Below are 22,948 nucleotides of genomic sequence, written 5' to 3'. Positions count from 1 at the left end.
GATTTATGAATTTGAAGGAAATTGAAATAGAGAATCAGATTTGTCTCTCTGCATTTGTAGGCTGTAAAAAGCAGACACACAAGTACAAGGCAGTTGACTTTCCATATGTGAGCTTTTCTGTCTCACAAGCCATGGCAGCACAGGCCAGACATGAGCTGTGGAGGCACATAAAGTGTGTATGTGCCAGCCTCTCCTGTCTCTGAGACATATGGTGTGCCTGAGGGTTAAGCTGCCTCTTGTTGTTTCACAGAATTTCAGTGCTACTCCTCCTCTTGGAAAGCATGGCACAGGCAGCCCAGTGGTTTGGGAAGGAGCCATTCGCCTTTCTGGGCCTCAGACTGTGGAAGGGCAGGGGTGCCACAGCCCTGGCCTTTGCTCCCATCAGGCTCCCATTTGCTCCCGGAGGCAGCCAGCATGTCCAGCACCCTGCAAGCTCCTGCCAGGCAGGAGGGGCACCATAAGCAGTGATCCTGCATGCTTCAGGAATTTTCCCATGGCCTCAGAATACCCTTGCAGCAGTGCGAGTACTAAATGAAGAATTAAATTAGCCTGTAAGACTTAAAGTAACAGGCAGTTTTATTGCAGTTGCCGTTTCACTATTGATAATATTCCACTAGCGATAAAGTAAGTTCTCAGTTGTCTGCTGTGCAAAGATTAAATTGTCTTTGCAGATCCCACCCTTAACTGACAGACCTAAATTACTGCTCTTGAAATAAAGAGTATATCCATGGAGTGCTCAATAGCCTCTTGATGCTGCTGAGATGCCACAGACAGTTTAAGAAGTTGGCAAGTCTGAAATGAAAAGAGAGAGAAACAGTCATACATCAGCACTAGCGTTTTCTTTGCAGGATTGCTACATCAGTGATTAGGAGATAAAATACAGGTATAAGATCTTGTGAGCATTACTGTCTCTCCTGTCCTTTGTCTCTGGGTGACTAAAAGTAACAGTGAGAACTAGCAGTGGAAATAATGTACCAGAGGTGTGTGACAAGGAATGTTGTGATAAAGGAGGTGGGGGCTCAGGAAAAGGAGGTATGTTGCCCCTTGTGTAAGAGCATCCCCCAAGGCTGGACTGCTGGATGGGGAGGAGGAGTAACAGAACCAGGAAGGTGGCACAGAGGGCCTCAGGAATGGGTGATAAAGGTCATGTTCTCTGAGCTGGGATGTCAGTACAGCCTGTTTGCAGCATTTGAAGCTGATGATTTAGCTTTGGAAGAGTTGCAGCATTCTCTGATACTGTGGTTTTGCTTCTGATGCTTCTGGGGCAGCTGCAGTGACTCTTCATGCTGGTCACTGGGCCCTGTGATTCCCTGTGCACTGTGAACAAACTCAGCATCTCCTGACACGAGCTTTTCTCTGTGTGAGCTGTCTTTCTTAAAGGACCTCAAAACAGGAAGGTACCAGGACCATTTGCTCATCTGGGGCTGTTTCTAAGCAGGAGAGGGGAGCTCTTAACACCCTCCAAAGGCTGTCACATTGAGGTTACAGGTAATTTTGAGTAGCCTTTTGAGTATAAGCATTGTTTGAACTTCTTTTTCTACTGTGAACCTACTAATGCTCAGGAGGAGAGGCATGTAGATGGGGTTGCAGCTTGGCAGCAGCCATCTGAAACAGAGCCTTGAGGGCAGTAGGAGGTCAAGGTGAGCATGCCGTGTACTCAGGGAGAACATTTGTGTATTGATATATTGTTCGATTAGGCTGGAACCTCTTTGGATACAGGCTCATCTTAGATGAATTTTGTACAGAGCATAAGTACACCACAGCTTGTATTTTAGGGTTAGAAATTTCCCTCATCCATGACTGAAAGTTAACATTATACAGGAAGATGTCAGTGAGGAATGATTAGAACAGTTCTTAGAAAAGGGATATGAATTGATACTCACTAGAAGGGTTTCTTGTAGTAGCTGCAGACGAAATGTTGGCTTGATTTCTGAAGAGTCAAAATTTCTGTAGATGTTCTTTTTTCATTTTGCTTACTTTTGATTGGTTTTTTTCTGCAGTGATTCTCATAGCACTATGGAAAGTTTGCAAGTGGGCAGAGTGCAAGGCAGAGCTTAGTGGTATTATTGGCATTGTCTTCTCTTTTCCCGTGCAGTTGGCTTGAGTGCCTCCTGCTTGGCATTGGGAGGGCTGCAATGAGGCATCCCTACCTGGGTGGTTCTGACATGGGGCTGAAGGAGGCTCTTGGCACACTTACTGTCACAGTCATTCCTCCTTCATCACCTTTCCTCTTAAAAATAGGCTCCTACCAATGAGTAGGCTGTCCTACAGTCTGACTTGCAAGAAACTTTTAGCTTCCAGGTAAAACTTACAAAAGGTCCTTGTACCAAACTAGCCATTCCCTCCTTTGTGTTTATCACTTAGCATCCATCTACCTCTTTCCTCCTTCAAAAGGAGGGCTGTCATGAATTTTGTAATCAGCTTTCCTCCTTTCTTCTGATTGTCTTAATAGCCATTATCTGCACCTTCATTCATTTGAAAACACCTGTTTTGAACACAAGCTGTTTTGAACATTCTGTTACTTGTATTTGTGAACTATCAAAGGTAGGATTTGCTACATTTTGAAAGGATTCAGATGTGATTGTTAAGCAGTGGGAAGGAAACAGAATGTCCTCTGTCACTATCAAATTATCATGATGACAGTGGTGGTGTTAGTAATATTCCTATGTAGCAGACTGAGTCACTAGTAGATGTTTAAAACTTGTTTACAGCCAAGAAGCAAAGCAATTCAGGCAGAAATTGACAGACAGAGGTTACCTGACTTGCTGCTGCTTTTCAGTAAGCCTCTTCCTAACTCTTTGGATGCAAGAGGTAGGCCAGAGAGACCAGGAGGGGAGAGGAAGAAGAAAATGTCATCCTTCCTTTCCTCTCTGTTGTGATGAGGCACAGAGTTTAATTTCAAGGAAGAGATTGGTAAGGAAGAAAAACAGGAGTGTCCTGTGTGTTGCATCTTATGCTTGATGCCTTTGTCAGGATCAGCAGCCAACCCCAATACAGAACTTTTCCATTTCTGTACAGTACTTACGTGACTTTGCAGAGGGGCAAAATTAAGCAAGTGAAGGTGAGTTGTTGAGCTGCATTTTGGTTTCATGGACACTGCGCTTGTTTCTGCATCTCCAGCAGTCAGATCAACATAATCCCACCTGTAGCTCAGGAACCAGTTCAGTGTGCTAACACTGAATTCTCACAACTGTGAGTTTTGTCCCCTGGATAATGTGGAGGGAAGGAAAATTCAACACCATGGAATAGAAGCTCATCTCTCCTAAAGGCAGTTGAATTTTTGCTGTGAACATCCTTTTGAAAACTAATCATCTTGCTAAGGATTATAGCTTTACAGCTATAGGAAAAAGGAACTGTTCACACTTGTAAAAATGACAGTTTCAGTTTTCAAAAGTCCGTGCCAAGTGGTGCACATCAGCCCTTCTTTCACAGGAACTGCAGGTCAGCTCTGTGTTGTTCTGATGTCTGCGCTGTCAGGTGTGACTGGTCTAGGGGCCTGCTCAGAAAGGCCTTGTATCGCCTGTCTCCACAAGTGGTCTGACGGACCACATGTCCCCTGTTCATCTTCACAGCAAACTCTGCTGTTATCGAAAAACACCTTAGTCCTCCTGCCATGTTCTCCTGAACTTTCCTGTGGAGCATCTGGTTCTGGCTGGTGTCAGGACAAGGATACAGCACACAGGGATGTGCTTGTGTCTCTCACTGAGTGGGGGCTGGAAGTCAGTGCTGCCTGCAAAGTGGTTGGGGGGAAAATTATCCCATCCCCACTTAATACCTGTAAATGGCTTTGTAATGCAAGTCATGAGTGCCTAAGTAATACAGCTTGTAAATTCAGTGCTAGGGAACCTGACACTCAGAGTTAAGCCTTATTTAAGTGTAGTTAAGCAGTTGTGATAGTAAACGTGCTTTTGAAAGAGGTAGTGGGAATAATGGGAGTGCTGTGAGCATTCTTCATGAGAGAAGTTTGAGAGGCATAGATTCGTTTGTCGTTTGTTTTGAGGAATGACACGAGACAAACAGATGTTTGAATCCTAATGTTTTTTACAGCATAGTTGATAAAAGAAAACTTTCATAATCATGACCAAAAAATACTGTCACTGTCATCCTTAAGATGAGTCATTTTTTTTCTCTTATTTTTAATCCCTCTGAGACTTTGGTCCCTTCTGAAGCAGGAAGTTATTATTCAGTCCAGTCTCTAGCCATGACATTTTGGACAGCTGGAATAATTATACAGGGAGGGGGGTATAATACACCATGTGATTAAAGCCGAATGTTCAAGTGAGGTCTTGATGTGAAAAGTGAGATCCTCACATGGCATGTCTCTTTGTTGTTTTCCAAATCATCCTTGAATTTTACATCAGAAGACTTCAGGACGTTACTGTAAAATTGCCGGTTGTTCTGCCTTTTGCCATGTCTGTGTGGGGTATCGGAGGTAAATTGCAAGGTACTTTGATCAGGAGTCCTGCCTCAATGACTAATTCATATTGGTGCCCATACCTGCATCTCTATGGTTTCCTGCAGCGTGGTCTTAGTAACAGCTCCCTGGTATTCTTATTTCAGTTGTAACTTCTTTGACGCTAGAAAAAATGTTTTGCTTTTTTATACAGTTACTCTTGCATCAGTTTGGCTGCTAAAAATCATAAAAACATCCACTCTGTGCTGAAAACAGAACTAGACACAACAGGATTTTGAGTCTAAGGTTAATGGTGGCATGCCTGGGAACTAGATATTGTGTACAACAGCTTTTGCTGTGTTCCTCTTAATGCTACATGATTCATTGCTGTAGCTATCATAATATTAGTAACTAGGTGTCCAAGTCTGATTAGATCACTGTTGTGTTGGATGCTCAGACAGCAGAGTTGTTCCAGACCCCAAGGAGCTTACAGTCAAGTCTCCACAGAAACATGGAGCTGTAAGCAGCCGGAAAGCACACACTGGTGAGACTGCATTTGCCACTGTAATTAGTACCTTAGAGACTCCATAATTCATGCTGGGAAGTTGTAGATAGAAAACCAGCCTACAAGGGATCAAATCCTATTTTACTTGGGGGGGTTTCAGTTTAAAATCCAGTGTATAGTGAGTTGTAAAATACAGGAGGTCAGCTTCACCTCTTGTTTGTCTGCTGTTTTCATATATTTTCCATTGGGAAATGTTGTTTTCCCTAATACAGCAGAAGTCTAGTTAATAATGCGCTCTATTTCTGCATATTGTTCACTGTATCAAGTAACAGAAATGGACAAAATAGTTCAGCTCCTTTTAAAACTAATGTAAATGCTGGCCTTAGAACAGAATTGGACCACCCTGCTTCCCCTTTTTCCCCCTAGGTTCTGAATGTTTAGATAACTGGCTTCCAGCTATCAATGAAACCACCTAGTAAAAGTGAGAAAACCTATTTCTTTCTGGCCTGAGTGAGGAAGATTTGGTAAAGTCATGAAAGTGCCTTCTCTTGCAGTCTGAAATGTATCTAGACCTTCCAGAGTCAATCTGTACTTTGAAGTACAGGACTTTCTCTTGGTTTGAGTTTCTCCTGAAGTCAGGACTTTCTCTTGGTTTGAGTTCAGCTCAGTGCTAGAAATGGTATTGCCAATTGAACTGTTTTTAAATTAAAATAATGGGTATTATTTGTCAGTGTGGGGTGGCATCCAGTGTTGGCTCTCTACTTAGAGCTTGTGATGTTTGTCACTACTCTACATACAATCTCTACCCCGACTCTCCAGCCCCTGTATTCCCTTCCTGTGGTACCATGTACCGCTAGTTTTCTCATCTTCTTGGCTCTCTGTGGAAGATTCACACACTCTACAGTGTTCTCTCAGATTCCCAGCATTTGATTATTCCTTGCATACCCAATTTGCCTTACCTGTGTTGTTTTTTCTCATTCTTCACTGAATGATCTCCATTTACTCCTTGGACCTTTGGGATCTCCTGACTTACTTTGCATTTTCTCAGCAACTTTCTGTGTCCTCTCTGCAGTGACTTGTCTCTCTCTGTAGGTTAACCAGCACCTGTTTCATCCTTTACCTGTCTGTGCTTAGATGGTTCATTCGGTCAGAGAGAGTATGTGCTGTGGCTGCATGTGAGCTCCACATCTACTGAGTAGACCACCAGGACACTGCCAGAAAGGGGAAATACAGTCTGAGTTCTTCTCTTTGTTTTTTTTCCTTCATAGAGGCATTTATCCTCTCTTTCTCTTATCCATCTGTGGATTTCCTAAGGTGGTAGGTAAGAGCTTAGAATTTTCTGTCAAGCATGGTAGAAATTGGTCAGTGTGACTGACAGTTACAAGTGTGGATAGACACAGCAGACAGGCAGAGACAGGAAACAGGAGCGCAAATAGTGTAAGAGAATTAGGGAATTTGTGCGTTGCTTGTGTGTTCACATATCTTCAGCTAAGGTGACCAGCAGAATCAAGCAGGCAGTTTACAATACTGGTTTAACATCAGGGAGAAATCTGAAGGATGTGTTGTGTATATATGGAGGCAGGTTGGTATCAGGGACTTGATGCATACCTTGTGATTTATGTTTTCTTAAATGAATTTTGGCACTATATTGTGTCACGTTTTTAATTCTTACCAAAGACAGTTCTTTATACAAGTATTTTTAGAAATGAGCATCCATCAGAAGAAATGCAGCAAGCTTTATATAGATTCCTGGAGGAAAGATGTGGGAAGTGCTGTGGAGTATCTGTGAAAGAAGTTGTTTAGAGACAACCCAGTTGTCAGGCCGGCAGCCCTATGGTGTTGAAAAAAGAATCTGCATTTTTGTTTGTTTTTATGATAATACCAACAGCAGGGACTCCTTAATGTATTTTTTAGGCTGCAACCTTCATCAGAGATTTCACATCCGTATTTTAAACTCTGGCTATTCTTGGTAGTCCTGACTGATGATTGAGAGTTTTAAGGAATCAAGGTCCCTTTCAGCAGCACCGGAGTCCTGAGCTGAGCTTTGAGGCACCCAGGGACTGGAGCTGTTTGACAGCCAGAGCTCAGGGTAGCTTTTGTGCCCCAGATCCCTCTGTTTCCCCCAGTGCTCTGGAGAACTCTCAGGCTCTGGTGTCAGTGGTCAGTGTTGTAGTCCTTCTTTTGAATCTCCTTTTTGTGGCTTCAAGTTTGTCATGCTGCCTTCAGGCAGATGCTGTGTCTGACAAATGTCTTTTCTTGAACAAAACTTTCTGAAATCTGGATCCAAAGGGTTTGGTTGGGAGCCAGAGCATCTTTGCCCATGTGGAAGAGACAGCCCTTGTCCTGAAAGGTCTGCAGCATAAATAGGCAAGTTACACACTGTGTAAGTATTGTAATACATGTTTTACAGCTGGGAGAACTGAGGCATGGGCTTGTTTATTCATAAGTTCAAGTAATAGTGCCAGGTGACCAGCAGAAGCCTGGACTAATTCTAATCTTGGATCTCAGTGCCTCAACCATAAAACTGCTCTGCCTTTCTAAAGATCCTTGTGATTGTAGGAATATCTGTATTAGACCACAATTGGAGAAGGAAGAAAACCTCTTTTTGAGTGAAATAATCTTGAAGGCACTTCCACTGGTGCATGAAATTCTTCAGCCCTTAGTGAACTTTAGCAAATTCTATGCAGGTAATGCCCAATGGAAGAAGACAAATTACCAGAATATAATAAATTAACAATCATCCATAGAAGAGGTGAGACAATCATGGTCTTAGCAGTCTATAGATAATAAGAGGGAAATCTCTTTATTTAAAGTTTCTAATGTTACTAATCTCTTGGTAAATCCATGCCTATGAAGGGTAAGTCAAGCTTTTTCTTAAACGCAGTGGTTTTTTGTCAGTGGGAGGTTTGGATGACCATAAGCATTATTCTTCTTCTATTTGTAACTCTATGGGGGCATGATCCTAGAGTCACTGCAATTAGCAGAAAGAAAGAGAGAAGGAAAGGAGGAAAAACAGTAGAGAATTATGCTATTGAGCCAAGCAGTTGTCTGAGCTGGTCCTGCTGGCCTAAACTGGCACAGGCACTGTGTTGTGGGTCATCTGCATGAAAGCAGGTTGCACAGAGCTCAGCCATGGCTGATGTCATTCTGATTGTTCTGTGTGTACCAGCTCAGCCCTCTTCTTGTACCTCTTTGCACCATGTCTCATCCTCTGGTATGATATGCCCGTGGTCTTCTGAGTATATAGGGTCAAGCTTTGCTCATGTTTTGCCTGTGTGGTGTACAACCCATGGAAGTTGGTGGGAGTCAGTTCTGTACGTGTGCAGGAGCAGGAAGGGGTTGACATGGAAGCTCCAGGCAGTCAGTGGGTACAGATTTGCAGGTGGGATAAAGGTAGTTCTCTTGACCTCAATGAAATTACCTGTGATAGATGCTCCTTAGAATTCTTCCCCAAAATATGACTGACAGTGATCTAAAAAAATCTCCTTTAGGATCTTGCTGAGTGGGGGTTATCACACTCTCCACGTCTCATGTTCTAAGTTCCAGCAAATACGCTTATATTTTTTTGCATGGCTGAGAGCCTCTAGTGTCACTGGAAGATGTTTGTGCCTCCCCCAGCCTAGGGGGTATAATCTCCCCATGCAGCCTGTGTGATTCAGATAAGACATCTCCATCTTTTAGGGTATCCCCTGCTGCTGGTGCATGGATTTGTTCCCTCCTCTGGTGGAACTCATTATCATCTATGATGCTTAACTCATGACAGGTGAAAGTGCAGCTGCAAGTGCACACGTTACACGTAACATTCGAAATGGAGAGACCAACTGTTAATGTTGTGTAAAGATGCAAGTGAAGAACTGGGAGAGCCTGCCTGCTCCACTGAAGCTATATCAAAAGTCTATTTTATCCCCCTTGTTTCAACTCAGTTTACATTTGCTTTTTGAGAAGGTGGGATCCAGGGTTTCTGGCATAGGTCATGTTCATGCCATCTCTCTCTGGCTGATAGATTTTTCCTCATGGAGCTGCTGCTTTTGAAGCCTGAAGGATGCCTGATGCTCCAGTATGGACAGTGTTGTGGAGGGGGTGATTGATCTTTCACAGGGAAATTAATTCTGTTCTCACCTTCAATGAGATACAGTCTCGCTGGTCTCTTAATTACAATAGCAATCGTTTCCCTGCTGTGGAGGAGTATAAATGTATTTTAAGAGAGAGCTTTGTGACATGACTCCTTTTGAGTAAGTGGCTAGTAAGTTGTTCTGATCAGAGGTGTGAAACTCTTTCCCCATTCTTGCCCACCACTGCCTGCAGGCCATTCCTACCATCTGCATCAGTTGTGGCATTTAACACATACACTGCTGGCCAAGCTGCTTGGTGTGATTTATTACTGTCTTTTGTTTCGGCCACGGTCTAATTGTCTGATTTGACTTGGCTGAAGTCTTGGGGTGCAAACTCTGGCTTCTAGTCAGACTAGTCAGGAATGCAGCGTCCATGTCCATTAATCCGAACATAAGACTGTAAATTAAAAAAAAAAAGAAAACAAACAAAAAAAACCAAGAACCCTAGAAGATACAGTGCTATCACTTGAGTTTCTAGAAGTATATATATATATATAAAAATCAGCATAAATTTATAAAGCTAACAAATTGGTAAGATGAAGGGGAAAGCAGAGTGTTTCATAGCTTTGATTTATCTCATATATCAACAAAAAGCCTTTTTGTCCTGGGTAACTGTCAGAGTTGCCCTCACATTTAAGATACATGTAATCGTCTGGTTTTCAAATCAAACCTTGTATCATGGTGCAGAACATGTATGTGTGCTTTATCTTCCTTGAATGGAATATTGTATGAAAGTACTGGACAACAACCAAACTGTCAGGTAAACTTTTTCCAGAATAAAGTATTCAGCAAAATATATCTCTCTGGGTATCTCTGCTGCCTCTTACTGCAGAGGGCTGGGGAGCTTGTGAGAATGCTGCAATGCAGCAAGTGTACTACCACTGATTAAAAGTAGATTTTTGGGTTTTGTTTTGTTTTGTTGTTGTTTTTACCCCCTTTCTGCAAGCTTGTGGGTGGCATTTTAATCAAGTTCTCATGGTAACAAACATAATTTAAAAGCATCAAAGCCTACAAAATTAGGCTTTTTTCTGTATGTGGTTGAGGTGGGTGTTCAAGTCATTACAACTGCAGTGATGCTGGTTATTTCAGGGTTTCTGGTGCAGAGATGACAATGGAAGTAAAATGGAAGCAGGTGTTGCTAAATGCAGAAAACATTCATCATCTTTTTACCGGGTTCTATTGTTGCCCTTTCTGTAAAGAGGGTGCAGTTAAAGTAATGTGTAATGTACTCCTTACGTTGTTATTTCATTTAGATGTATTCCAGCACCACAGTTACGCCGTGTTTGTAATTTCTGGGGGAGGCAGTTTTATTGACTGATGTTTTGATTCATTATTGCAAGCATGAGCCCCCATCAAAGCACACATGAAAATGCTTGAGAAACTGTGGAATTCTGTGTGGAGTTATCATGTATTTCTGCATATAGGAAGAAATGCAGAGAAAAACAACAAGAAGGGGTTAAAACGAAATCATGAAGGATCTGATTTGAATGCCTCATCTGTTAATAAATGATCTTGAATACATGACTAAAACATGCTAACTCATGGAAGTCGGTTGTGTCTAGTGCTTCGCCACGTGTGATGTAAATGTGTTCAGTTGTCTTTGATGCTGTATTGCATCCAATAATTTTATAGTGCCGTGTATTTGCAGTCCTGTAAATAGTCAGTGACCAAAGTAATGCAGGTCAGTAATCCTGTGGGGGGTGTTGGAAAATTTAAGATACAGCTCACTCTTCGCTGCTGAGGAAAAAAAACTTGATTTACAATGAGAAAATGTACTGGGTGTTTCCAGCTCTGAATGCTGCACTGATCATCCCTAATGTGAGCTCTTTCTGTACCTTTCTGGCTGCAGGAGATTGTTCTGGTATGATAAGGAGAGCTTTGGACAGTGTTCATAAATCTTCCTGTTGTCTTTGGAAATCTTTCACATTAGAGCCTCCTGGGGTTTTGAACAGGTAAATCAGTAGAGAAAGCAGTAAAAGGTCAAGAGCCAAAGAAAATAGAGCCATGTTGAGTTTCATGCTAGGGAACAAAGAGAGCAATGAAATATTAACTATGCAGAGAGAACTGATTATACAGTAACTTCCTATCACCTTTGTGTTCATTTAGTATTGATAGAAACCTTCTATTTAAAAGCATGCCTTAGTAGTTCCTTGCTGTGGCTAAGGGAAGAATACCACCTGCATTTCAGAAGCTGCAGGTGGTTATGAGCAATGGTCCTTGGAAGCTGTACAATGAAGTGAAGTGCACTGCATTCTTCAAAGCAGCATATCATTTGAATGGTTGATGTCTGAAACATCAACTCTATTTTTTAAACGGTAAATTTTTTTCACTGATCATGGGCTTTATGTCAGATACAATGAACTGGATATTGTAGTCTTTGTTAATCTGATGTTGACAATATGCACTTCACAAGTAAAGCCTTCTAAACTGATTGGAAATTTGAAGAAAATTGAAATGTCTTGAGGACTGCAAAAATTTGCTTCAAGAAAAATCTCCTGACTATTTTTAATATTCACAGAGGAACACTGACAAAGCACCAGAGTAAATCCTCTCTGAAAATCTTTGCCAATTGGCATGCACACAGTAGGGTTTGATCCTAGCAGTGTTTCAGGAAAAGGAGCTTTTAGGATTTCATTATTCTAGTTTCTGCTGCAGCCCCATGCATGTAAAGTGTTTCAAACTGGAAACAGCTAAAAGAATAGCAGCAAAGTCATTCTTTTTATAACATGTAAGTATTCTGTCAAAAAAAAAAAAAAGTGGTTTTCATAATTTCTTTGGTTTTGACAATGTGTATGTAGAGTACCCCGTGATGGTGGAAAATACTTTGATATTCTACCCTGTAAAAAGGCCCCCAAATGCCACATCAGCCTAATGAAGTGCAGACATCAGGTGTGGGGTGGGAGAGAACTATGACAATCTGTGAATTGATCAGGAAGTCTCTATCCCTGAACCTGTGTCTTCATCTGCATTTTCATGGCTGTAGAGGTGTTTCAGAGATGAGTGTGAGGCTGGACACGGGCTGCATGCTGAGGCACATCTTTTTGTGTGCCTGGAGAGGGGATAAGAGAAGTGAATTTGAAGAGGGACACATTGGCACAGGTGCAGTTAGTTTGTATTTTACTGAATTTACTGCCTGTTTATTCATGGGTGCATTCTCACAGTTTTGATGGGGATGGTCTTTTGTTTCAGATGGTACCAGTCTAGATGCAGAGAAAGCAATGGTGGTTTATTGCTTCTGATCATTTTTGGAGGTGAGGAGGTCTCTGGGCTTCAGAACAAGGTGTCCTGCTGTTCTGCATGGTGTCCGTTGCACAGGCTGTTAGGAACCTCAATATGACTCTTTGTGCTACAGCCTGGGCACTGTCCAGGACAAACTTTGTGCCAGGGCTCAGGCTGCATAAATTCAGGTCATTTTGCACCTTTGAGACTGGATCTGGGGCAAGTATCTTGCTGCCTGTTACTCAGCACTGGCTTGCTGAGAGATTAGGGGGAGGCCTTGGCATGGTGTGCCCCTTTCAATGGCCGGGACCTGCCTGGGGACGGCAGATAGAATTAGCTCCCTCTCCTTTGCTTATGGTCTCTGGAAGAGGAGAAGAAAGTATGTGCTTTAAAAATCAGAGGAAACCAAAGTTAGAAAACATGGCCAAGAACTTGTGAAGCAGGGAGTGAAGGGCAGAAGAGACAGTTTTGATAAAAGATGTGTGGGGAAAGGTGAGGATGGGAAAGCAGTGAAATAGAGGTAGGTTGTAGAGAGGAGCTGAATGGGAGAGAAGTCTAGGAAGGAAAGCTGGAAGTTAATAAAGGAACGGGAATGAGGAAACTGCTGCTTGGGATGAAACCTGCAGGAGAGGACCTGGAAGTGGACATTGGTGTGGGAAGGGTAACACTTGCAAAGTCTGCAGTGGTGAAAGCTGCAGACTGGACAGTAAACATGGACAGACCCTGGGTGAGGGACTGAAGCCCACGGGGCAATGGCTGGGCACCAGGTGCAGTAGGTACTGGAATAATCTAGACAGAGGGAATGGGAAGAATAAAATATGTTTCTTGAACTAGGCAGTAGCCTACATATACAGAAGGAGACCCCGTTAGGATTACGCAGTCAACCCTCTTTTCTTTCACAGCTCAACTCCTGAGGTAACTGTGCAACCTTAATGGCATTTCAGATAGCTTTGTATGTGTGATAGATGTTGACACACCTAGACAAAGTCCGATTTGTGACAGTTACTTGTTTTGCTCCTTTTGCATTATTGGCAGTTTTTAGTATGCTCTATCAACAAAAGCAGAACAAAACTTTCCATTCCTAAACAAATAAAGTTAAGCACTACCCAGGTGTGTATATTCAAACTGAGTTTTGTTGCTGTTTGATAGACAGTGATTTATTCTGTAAGTTTTATGCCCTGAGCTTTCAGAAATACTCTGCTTTTCATTGTGAAGCCCTGCAGAAGTCTGGCAGTAATAATTAGCAAGCCATAAAAATCGACCTGATTTGTGGGAACCACTGAAGAATGCAAGGAGACATTTCTGTTCAAGGAGCTAGGAACAAAAGTGCATGGTTACTGACCCAGTAATGTCAGACCTAAATTTTGAGGGAATCCCAAGTGATAAGTGTTCTGAAGTCTGAATACTGCCTATTCATTCAGCCCTTCTAGCAGAGTGAATGAATCATCTTTTCAACCAGAGACAGTCCCTCTGGGTCAGAATCGAGGTCATTGGTGGGACATGTGTTTCAGACTGCTTGCCCTACATGAAAAAAAAAACATACACGACTTTGCTTACACCATTGGAGCTTTGAGCCTCTCAGCTATAAAACATTTACACACACTATCTCATCAGACCTCTTTGCAATTGGTGGCTCTGGATACATAACCAGGTCTTTCTAGAAGGGCCATTTGTCTTCCTTGTTGCTTATGTTTTGTTCCTCTTCTGCAGCACTCCTACTGCAGAGCACTTTTCTTAGCTGATCTTCCTGGTGATGTCCCCCACCTTATAATTACCTCAGTGTCACTGTAGACACCTCAGTGCTGCCTCTAGATTTTTAACATGAGGTGATCGTGTTGATTCCACAGAACAAGTTGAAAATGGGCACCCCCTTTCTTCATGTAGTGAACCAGCTCTGTGCAAGTAGCAAGATGTGGTCTGCAGAGCCTGTTTTGCTGCATCAGCAGAGGGATATGGAAGAGCACAGGTCTGGGATTAATGTTGTGTTTCAGTTAGAAACTTATCAGACCAACAAAGCTGTTCATTTGCAAGAGCCTGCGTGATCAATAGATGCTTTTCATTTGCAGCGCAATAGTCTATGTCATACAATGTATTTTCATTAGAAGTTGTTAAACACTGTGATGCTCAGAGAGGGGATGTGACATTTCATCACACTTAATGGCCTTTAAAAATGAATGACAAGAAAAAAAATCAATTGAAGTCAATATTAAAATAGCAAACAAAGCCTCTAATCCACGTTAGAGCTACTTATTATTTATGTGGTAAAAACATTGCTTTTCCCAAAAAGGCTCAGATGAGAATCCATGGGGAAAACAATGAAAGGAAAATTCAGAGTTTGCTTTGGAACCTGTTTAAAATTCCATCATGCACCACCTGCTGTACAGTGTAATTCCGTACAGTGGGAAGAATCATCGCTGTATTTATTTACCGGGAGCCAGTCACCAGTGAGTTCTGTTCGATGCACTGTAGCACTCTGTGGAGAGAGGATTGTTTGTTTCTTCTGCTTTTCTTCTCCCTGCACACTTGTGTGCATTTTTGTAAATATTTATCCCGTTCCCTTCTTTCTCAGGATGAAGAGTTAGCATGTCTAGTCATTCCTTTCACAGAAACTTCTCCAGATCTTTTATCATCCTGGTTAAGCTCTCTGTACCTTTTCCATGTCTACTTTCTTTCATTTGTGATTAATAATTAATGTTTTCACGCATCCTAAACGAACATTGGCATTAGTGCTGCTGACAGACTTTGCGAAAAAAAATGTACAGAGAAATTCAAGATGAATCCAGGATCCAGGCTGGATCCTGGGTGCCTTTCAAAAAAGACATCAGAAGCCCTCGAGCACATGTGTGAATATTCTGTGTCCATCAGTGCTCTGCATGACCTATTGTACCTGTTGTACTTTTTATGTCTTGACCTTTTAGTGGAAATCTCTAACTGCAGTCCATGGAAGGACACAAATAGGCTACTTTCCTTGTCCAGAAAGTCACCTTTGGGATACTTTCTGTGTGTAGTACAAAGCATTGGAAAAAGCGTGATGATGTGGATCCTCATAGACATGTAGGCTCCAATGGAAATCACCAGAACTGTGTCACTTTGTAGAGACTGCGTCGGAAAATGCCGATGTTTGGCTTAAGCTCTGTGGAGCTCCTTGTTTCTTCACATGGAGCAGCTCGTGCTGGCCGCTGCTCATACCAGGAGTCTAGACTGGATGGATTGATTGGAGATCAACCTAGATTTCCTCCTTCCCACTGTCTGTCTGTATTAAAACAACACACGCCATGGCTTGGGGTTTTTCCAGACCTTTTCCTTGGTCAATGTGCTCATCAGTCTAATCCTACCCTTCTTGACATGTTGTTTCTTCATCCAATGCAACTTTCTTACCTTTCTCTACTCACTGCCCCTGGGCTTGTTCAGTACCTCCCACAAACTCATTCACTCTTCATCTTATCCCAGGAGCATGCCGCTGACTTCACATTCATCAGCTCCCTAGCCCTGGGTGGCAAGAAAAGGGGTGGCAACAGAACAAGGTTAAACTCAGCCTGTAGAAAGAATCAGGTAGTTGCACGCACCTACGAGAGCTTAGGGAGGAAATGAGTCTCTGGAGCAGGTCTTTGCTATGACAGCAAATCCTGCAACTAAGATTTCAGAAAGGCTGACTCAGTGACTTGGTTCCTGCTCATGCTTTAGATATCTTAATTTTCTAAGTTCAAAAACCCAAGGAGTTAAAACTTAAACTAATATCACTGTAGTTAAGGTACAGGCTGGGGCATATATACTCCTCTTTCACTTCCAGTGCACATTCCAAGAGCTTAATTGAAGCACTTTTGAAGGAAAAACTTCCTCTGAAAGCAAGAGCTGCAAAATCAGCTCCTGTGGCTCCAAGTTCCTTCAGTACTGTCTCTGTCCTCCCTGGCCTCTTGTTTCTCTGCCTGAACAGGCTAGACAGTGACTGCCTGCTTTATGTTCTTTTGTAGGTTGATTGAGTAAGAATTTGGCAAGGTAAACCTACCACATGATAAAACTATATCCCAAATATTGTGATTTTACTGTCTATAGCATTTAGAGCACAGAAGATTAGATTTAGAACACAGAAGATGTGTATTCTCATTTTGAGATAGGGAGAGATTATTTTATTTGCCCAGGGTATACAGTCATGTGTCATACAAGTGGGTGGCTGAGTGTGGACAGCATATTTTTAAGTCATACAAGTATAAGGGTGTATTTAATTTAAAAGAAGTCCTTTATTTGTAACATCATTAGTTAGAGAATAGTATGAAGGGATGAAATAATCCTACCACTTCTGACCAAGGTTTTGCAGTACAACAGGTATTCCCTAGGAAAGAAAATTCTAGCACTAGCTAATCCATGCCAAGTTTGCTGTAAATATAGAAACAAGCTGAATTTGTGAATAACCTCTTTCCCGATCAGTTTTCCAATGCTTTGTCTCCTTATTTCTGTTTATTTATTTACAGTTTGAAGCTTTGGGCCACAGCTAAAAGCTTTGACTCCTGTTGGTTATAATGGGTTCCTGGGCCCTCTAAGGTTTCCTGACCATGAAACTGAGAATCAAAGCCACTTAAGTGAGTCTGGGTATAGGGACCTGGGCACCAACTTTCTTCTGCCTGATGCTCTTTTTCAGCATGAATAAACAATGTCTCTGGTGGACAATGCAATGCTTTTACTGTGTGCTTGGCGTGATTGTCTAGTGTGTCTGAATGTTAGGAAGTGAAGCTCAAAACACAGCAAAAGAATAATCTGCTGCCATTGACTTGGGGAGGAAACCTCTTTCACATGAGCAAGAATTTTTACCCAAAAAAGCTGGAGCAGCACATGGCCTTGAAGATCCTTTCCTGTTATCACCTTCATACTTCATTTTAGCATCATCATCTTTATGCTGCTTGTTCAGTTATAGAACAATTGACCGTATTCCTTTAATTCAGCATATGGAAGAACAGAATTAAGTTAGGATGGCAGCTGGATCAGAAACTCCACCCCTGGATCCCCTTTTGGGTTCTTGGCTTTGGAGAGGGTGAAGATAGCTGTGTTTCAGAATTCTACTGTAGGCCGGTTCTCCTGCATGTATTTAGAGGGAAAAATCTGCAGAAATTAGCCCAGAACATATGTTTTACCCTTTGTAGTAGCTGACATGATGACATTCCCAAAGACAGCATCTGGGTTTTTTCAAAGATCATGTTGTAGCAGGGGTAGAATTAGTTCTCAAAGGTAGGTAAGACCTTTGAAAAATCAAAATATGCAGACACATTTACAGACGCAGCATTTATTTTTTTTTTTATGATTAAAAGCTCACTGAATAAACTCAAGATCATGTGTAAATATGTCATGCTTGATGAGATCTTGGTGAAACCAGAAGAAATAAGGGTTGTGTCAATAAGTTATGTATGCAGAGAAGGCAAAGACGTACCAGTGTAGTTAAAGTGCTTATTATGGATAAATGAGATTTTGTTCGTGTGTTTTTGCTTAGCAGACAAGTTTGTAGCACGTCTGCTGAATGGTCCAGTTTGCCTCACCTGCATGAAGAGCAGCTCCCTTGCAGCTGGCAAGAACAAAGACCTGTCCTATGTGGAGAATAAGCAAGTAATATATTAGCATAATTAATTAATTCCTCACTGCCTAATGTGAGCTGTCATCCATCCTGGAATCTCTTGAGACAAGATATGCAACATCAAATCAATGTGTCTTAGCAAGGTCAGTGGGGAAAACAAACCCTTAAGATTTTCGCTCCAGCCTTTTTGTGGGTTACCTTTACCAGCCCCTGTCCAAATACAAGTGCTGATCAACTGTAACTTGAGGGCAAAGGAAGCACATAGCTATGTGGCCTGCTTGCAGGATCTGTGGCAAATACCCAGTTTGGCTGACACTTCTTCAAAAAACAGGTTTGAAAATGTGAGGCTGAGAATTAGAAGATTGTAATGTGTATTATATGCTGTAGTTACTTTCTGTACCTGTGCAATAAATAAGAAGACGATGACCTTGTCTCAGCTGTTTATAAGCACTGAAGGTTATAATGGAAAAGGCAGTGGGGAGGGGAGCCAAGCATTCAATGTTCATTTTTATTAGCCAGCCAAGGTTTTAGCTGGCCAAACTTGTGGAATGTGGGCAGCATTGACAGTGCTTTTAGTATCATGTCTTTGTGAGTATTTCTAGTAGTTCTACCTTGTTTTCCCTAGCCTGCAATGGCTATATCACATTGTATACTTCTTCCCTGACTGATGAAGAATTTTCCTCCTTAAGTAGTATTTTGAGTACTCTTGTCTTATATAGCCCATCCTCCAACTCAGCTGTGGTGTTGTCATGGGTCTTCAATTGCCTTCTTACTGAGGTTTGAAGTGACTGTGGTAAGAGGGAAATACAAAAAAAAAATTTTCTTCTTTTGGATTTCCTGGGTGCAATCTGCATCATCTTTTGCCTTCAAAATCACCTCCATAAACTAAAGCTTTCCTCTGTTCCTCTTAGCTTTTTGAAGAATTGTTTGTAATAAATGGGGCAAATCTTTTATAATTACTTTGGGAGGAAAAACAGACTGTAAAAGTACAAATAAGGACTGAGTTGTTGAGTGTTTATTTCATTAAGCCTTCATTATAGAGCTGAAAATCTCTAAGTGTACTGTGAAGAAAGGTTTAATTTCCAGTTAGATTATTGCAGTGTTTTAAAGAACAAGGGGGTTAGAAGACAAAAGCTGTGCAGAGGGTGACAAAGTATTTCAGTTGGGAAAGCGATCCTGTTTGGTGTGTGCACTCTGAGCAATCGTATGTAGCAAACCAGTGAACTGAATTCCCTCTGAAAAGCCTTAAGAGGGCTTTGAATGTTTCTCTGTCTGATCATACCCCAAATGACTTCATCTGACACAGCCCTTGGAGCTAGTGCTGTTTGTTTATGGTGGGTTTTAATGTGCCTTCTGCACTGGGGGTGAAAAGGCTGATGTAGCTACATATGTTGGTGAATCTTTTTCTCTGCCAGAACTGAAGTCAGAGCCTTGGCACAGGTTGTTTAGATGGCTGCTGGCTAAGGGCTGCAGAGCCTCCTGTTTCAGACAAGCCTGCCAACTGCAATGCCTTCTCTGAAGTGCATGGTGCCCATTTGAAATTGTGCTTGGTGGAAAAATCAATGTAGCATGTCTGGCTTTGAGATGCTCCCCTGAGAGGAACCCTGTCCTTGTTCAGGCTTTGTTTCAATGAGTCTCGTGGAAACAAAAAGCTGAGAAATTTGGGAGCTGCCAGGAAGCTTCCTGGCTTCCCAGAAGCACTCCTTCCATCCTTTAGTCCCTCCAGCTCCCTTAAGGCAGGAGAGATCTCAGGTAGGATTGAGCAGAAACTGCCTTCTCTGTTTCCTGATCAGAAGACAAGGCTGTCTTTGTGCCTCATCTTAAGATGTGCAGAACTGTACGCACTTTAATCCAGGGACACTTATGTTTCTTTGTGTTGGCACCTGCACTAACTGCTATGGCTTCTTTGGCGCTTTTCCCATCCTTACTGCGGACCAAATTTATTGGTAATAAGTTATTGCTGTATTTCATGTTTCAGGTGTCACTTGTCAGTTGTCATGGTGCTGTTGTTATGGTTACCATCTCCTTCACCAGCTAAAATGCCTTTCCTGTATCCTGCAGGAAGCAATTGTGATAGGAATGTGGGGGTTCGTTGGAAAGGGTTGGTGTTAAAGCAAGAAGGTGTGTACAGAAATTCTTTTTGTCTAGAAGTGAGCTCTATGGTAGATTTTTTATTGGGGTTTTTTTCAGTCACAAGCTGCTAGTACCATGATGTCACCATTTCAAGAGAGAGGGGCACTCAGTTTTACATTTCTGGAGTTTGAGCAAGTTGATATATGGTCCCTGAGCACAGGAGTGAGGGCAGCCCTCCAAGCTGGGCGAGAATGTCTCAGAGGGGAGCATCCAAGAGGAGTCAGCTCAAGTGCTTTTTGACAGCCCAGAGAAATGAACACCTTCCCAAGGGAGTAAAGAGTAACAAGTGAATGGCTCATTCTTGTACCTGTGCCTGTGTTCTGCATTGGGACAGACGTGCTTCCTACCAGTGGAAATGGAACATGCTGCATCTCATCCCTCCTGTACAGCACCTGGGTGCACCACCTGGCCGAGCAGAGTTTGAAACTCAGCACAGAGCAGGGCTTGGTCAGATAAACATTTCCCCAAGTGAAAGCATTCCGCTTTCTTTAGGAGCTGGACAATTTCTGCAGCGGGATGACCCCCCCTTCCCACCTGCCCGGCTCCACTGGTGTCCAGCTCAACTGCTGGGAGCTCTGAAAGGGGTTTAAATCTCTGCTGTCCCGGGCCTGGACACTGTGCAGGAACTTGTCTCTGCTGTGCCAGTGCTGCAGGTCTGATCCACTGCTTTTGAGGCTGCAGCCATCCCTCGTTCTTGGCTCTGGCAGGCATGCAGACTGTGGTTCATTTTCTTCATCTTCCCACAGTAAGCCTCTTTTGTTCAGCCTCTGGTCCAGGCGCCATCCATTATTTTTCATTTGTTTCGTAATCCAAGGTACAATCAAAAGGGTTGTCTACAAAGAATATGTGCCTATTGACTAACTGCAGTGTGGAAATGGAAAAGCCTTTACAACCCATGAAATGCTAGTACAAGTGCAAGGAAATGAACACTGCCTGCATTTTTAAGGGATGCAAGGTGTTGCTTAAGGGAATGGTCTTGCTCCTATTGTCAAGAAAGAGGGATCTAGCTGAAAGCTAGTAACTCAAGCAGTGGACAAGGAAGAAGTAAGTTGTATTTGTTATAAAATACCAGAGAAATTTGTTCATCGTTTATTAGGCTAGCGAGGTAAAGTGGCTCCCATGGGAGAGAATGTATAATTCTCTCAAATAATATTCCATATTACTGCAATTACAGCACTTAGACATTTAGCATCAAGTGTAACTTTGATTAATCGTTTTGTGGCTTCTGGACCATGACTGTGTTTAGGAAGCTGACGTGGTCCCCATTAGACACCATGAGACTCTCCCTATCCTTGCTATGTTCTGTCATTCTGTTTGAGCAATGTGAAACACACCACTCACATCTGAAAATAATCACATTAATTTGAGAGATGTTAGCTGAAATGCAGGAGTGAAATGGCATCCAAAATTTGCCTTCTTGTTTTGTGAATGTGTGGAGAGTCCACGAAGAAGACAACAGCATTGGTAGGGTTTGTGTACTGCATACCACAGCCTGAGCTTTTGAAGGTGGCAGGAGGTTATTGGAACTTGTCCATCTAAATTTCCCACTAAATTGCCTCTTGTTTCTATTCCGGCCTCCTGATACCTACCTGCTTTCCTTGGTTCTTCTAGATGTAAGCTGTTAGTAAGTTAAATTTACTGGTGAATTCCATTGGGACCTTTTAAATCACTGTGCCTAGTATTTAATATTCAGATCCATCATCCCCATTGTACAGCTGGTGCATGGTCATGAAATTTCTATTGTTGTGTTATTTACCAGTGTAAGTTCAATCGCACCCTATTTATGTATAGTGTAACTCATTTGGAAGATATCTTAATTTCTTGTTTAATTCTTGGTGCCCTTCTTTCTGCAAAAAATTACAAACATGTCACCTCATTAATTTCTTTTCTCTGAAAGAAATTCTCTGAATCTCTTAAATTTCTTTAGAAAATCTCTTCTAGGCAGTCTCGTTGAGGAGTTTTGGAAGCCGTGGACACCTGAGGTCATTAGCCACATCTGTGCACCCTAGCCTGCATCTGCGGAGTAATCCCCTCCCTCTCCTGGCTCTGGACTTGGACACAGCTGGGACTCAGGGCAACTGAGTCAGTGCTCTGGTGCGTCTGAGCTAAGTTGCCCTCTGGGAAACAGAATTTGGTGCTGGAGCCATACAGCGGGCATACCTCCCCTCTCTTTCCCACTGTGCTCAGGATCTGGCCATACCCCCAGTTTGTTTTTCTTTTTTGAGGAGTGTGTTGTCTCTCCCTTAAGGAATGTCCAGTGATAATTTTTGCTTGAGCTAGAATTGTAGCTCTTCCTCCGTGTATCCAGGTGGCTGTTTCTCTTAGCTGATGAATTAGCTTCCCTGAAACTAAATACCCTAATTTCACTCTGAGTGAGCTCATGGATACAAGAGCAGGTAAAAACATGGCTTGAAGCAGGAAGGCAGGCTATTTGCAAAAGTCTTCAGTATTGTCTTATTCTGTTGTCTTAAAAAGTAAGACATTTGTAGAAAATTCATCCATTTATATGCAAAGGCAGTGTTAATATAACACTAAGATGATTCTGGACAGCTAGCACGACAGGAAATGTAACTCAGCATTATCTTGGGTTTTGCATATCATGGCCTCATGCTGTATGACTGTGGGTGATTTGCTGTGCACGGAGTTCAAAGCATTCGGGCTTGGTTCAACCCAGCCATGGCAGTGGGAGCCGATGTCACGTGAAAGAGCTTATGGATTAATAAATATGTGGAGAAATAATAAATATGTGTAGAGTGCCTGCAAAAGGAGGAGGTAACTGCAGCATCAGACTAACACAGTTCTGTGCTCTGTGCCCTCGATCAGAGAGTCCAGCTGCGTTGCTTCTGTGCATCGCAGAAGTGACCTCGGCATCAAGAAAGGCGCTGGCTGGGAGTGCTCGCTGGCTTCTTTGCAGAGGACACACGGCAGGAGCCGATGATCTAAGCTCACGTTAGTTCGGAGATAAAGGAAGACAGAGGGGGTTCTGGTAAGGCTTCTAACAGGTTTATTGTCAGAAGTTTAGCAAC

General features: G+C 42.4%; 1 protein-coding gene across 50 annotated transcripts in view; it reads left to right on the top strand.

Annotated features, from left to right (window-relative positions):
• The window catches only part of MAP2 (microtubule associated protein 2), a 245,487-nt gene that overhangs the window by 144,010 nt on the left and 78,529 nt on the right, over positions 1 to 22,948 (top strand). The window contains exon 1 of one of the 50 annotated variants that reach the window (XM_042021404.1): positions 21,890 to 22,016. The exons of the other annotated variants lie outside the window; for them this stretch is intronic. The gene's annotated coding sequence lies outside the window, so the exon portion shown is untranslated. Of the gene's footprint in view, positions 1 to 21,889; positions 22,017 to 22,948 lie in introns of those variants that run through there. 50 annotated transcript variants of the gene reach the window in all.

The sequence above is a fragment of the Corvus kubaryi genome, unplaced genomic scaffold (genome assembly GCF_017639235.1).
Source record: "Corvus kubaryi isolate FWS band 111438036 unplaced genomic scaffold, C.kubaryi_AGA036_p1.0 37142, whole genome shotgun sequence".
Lineage (NCBI taxonomy): Eukaryota > Metazoa > Chordata > Aves > Passeriformes > Corvidae > Corvus > Corvus kubaryi.
This window is presented reverse-complemented; position numbering and strand designations above follow the sequence as displayed.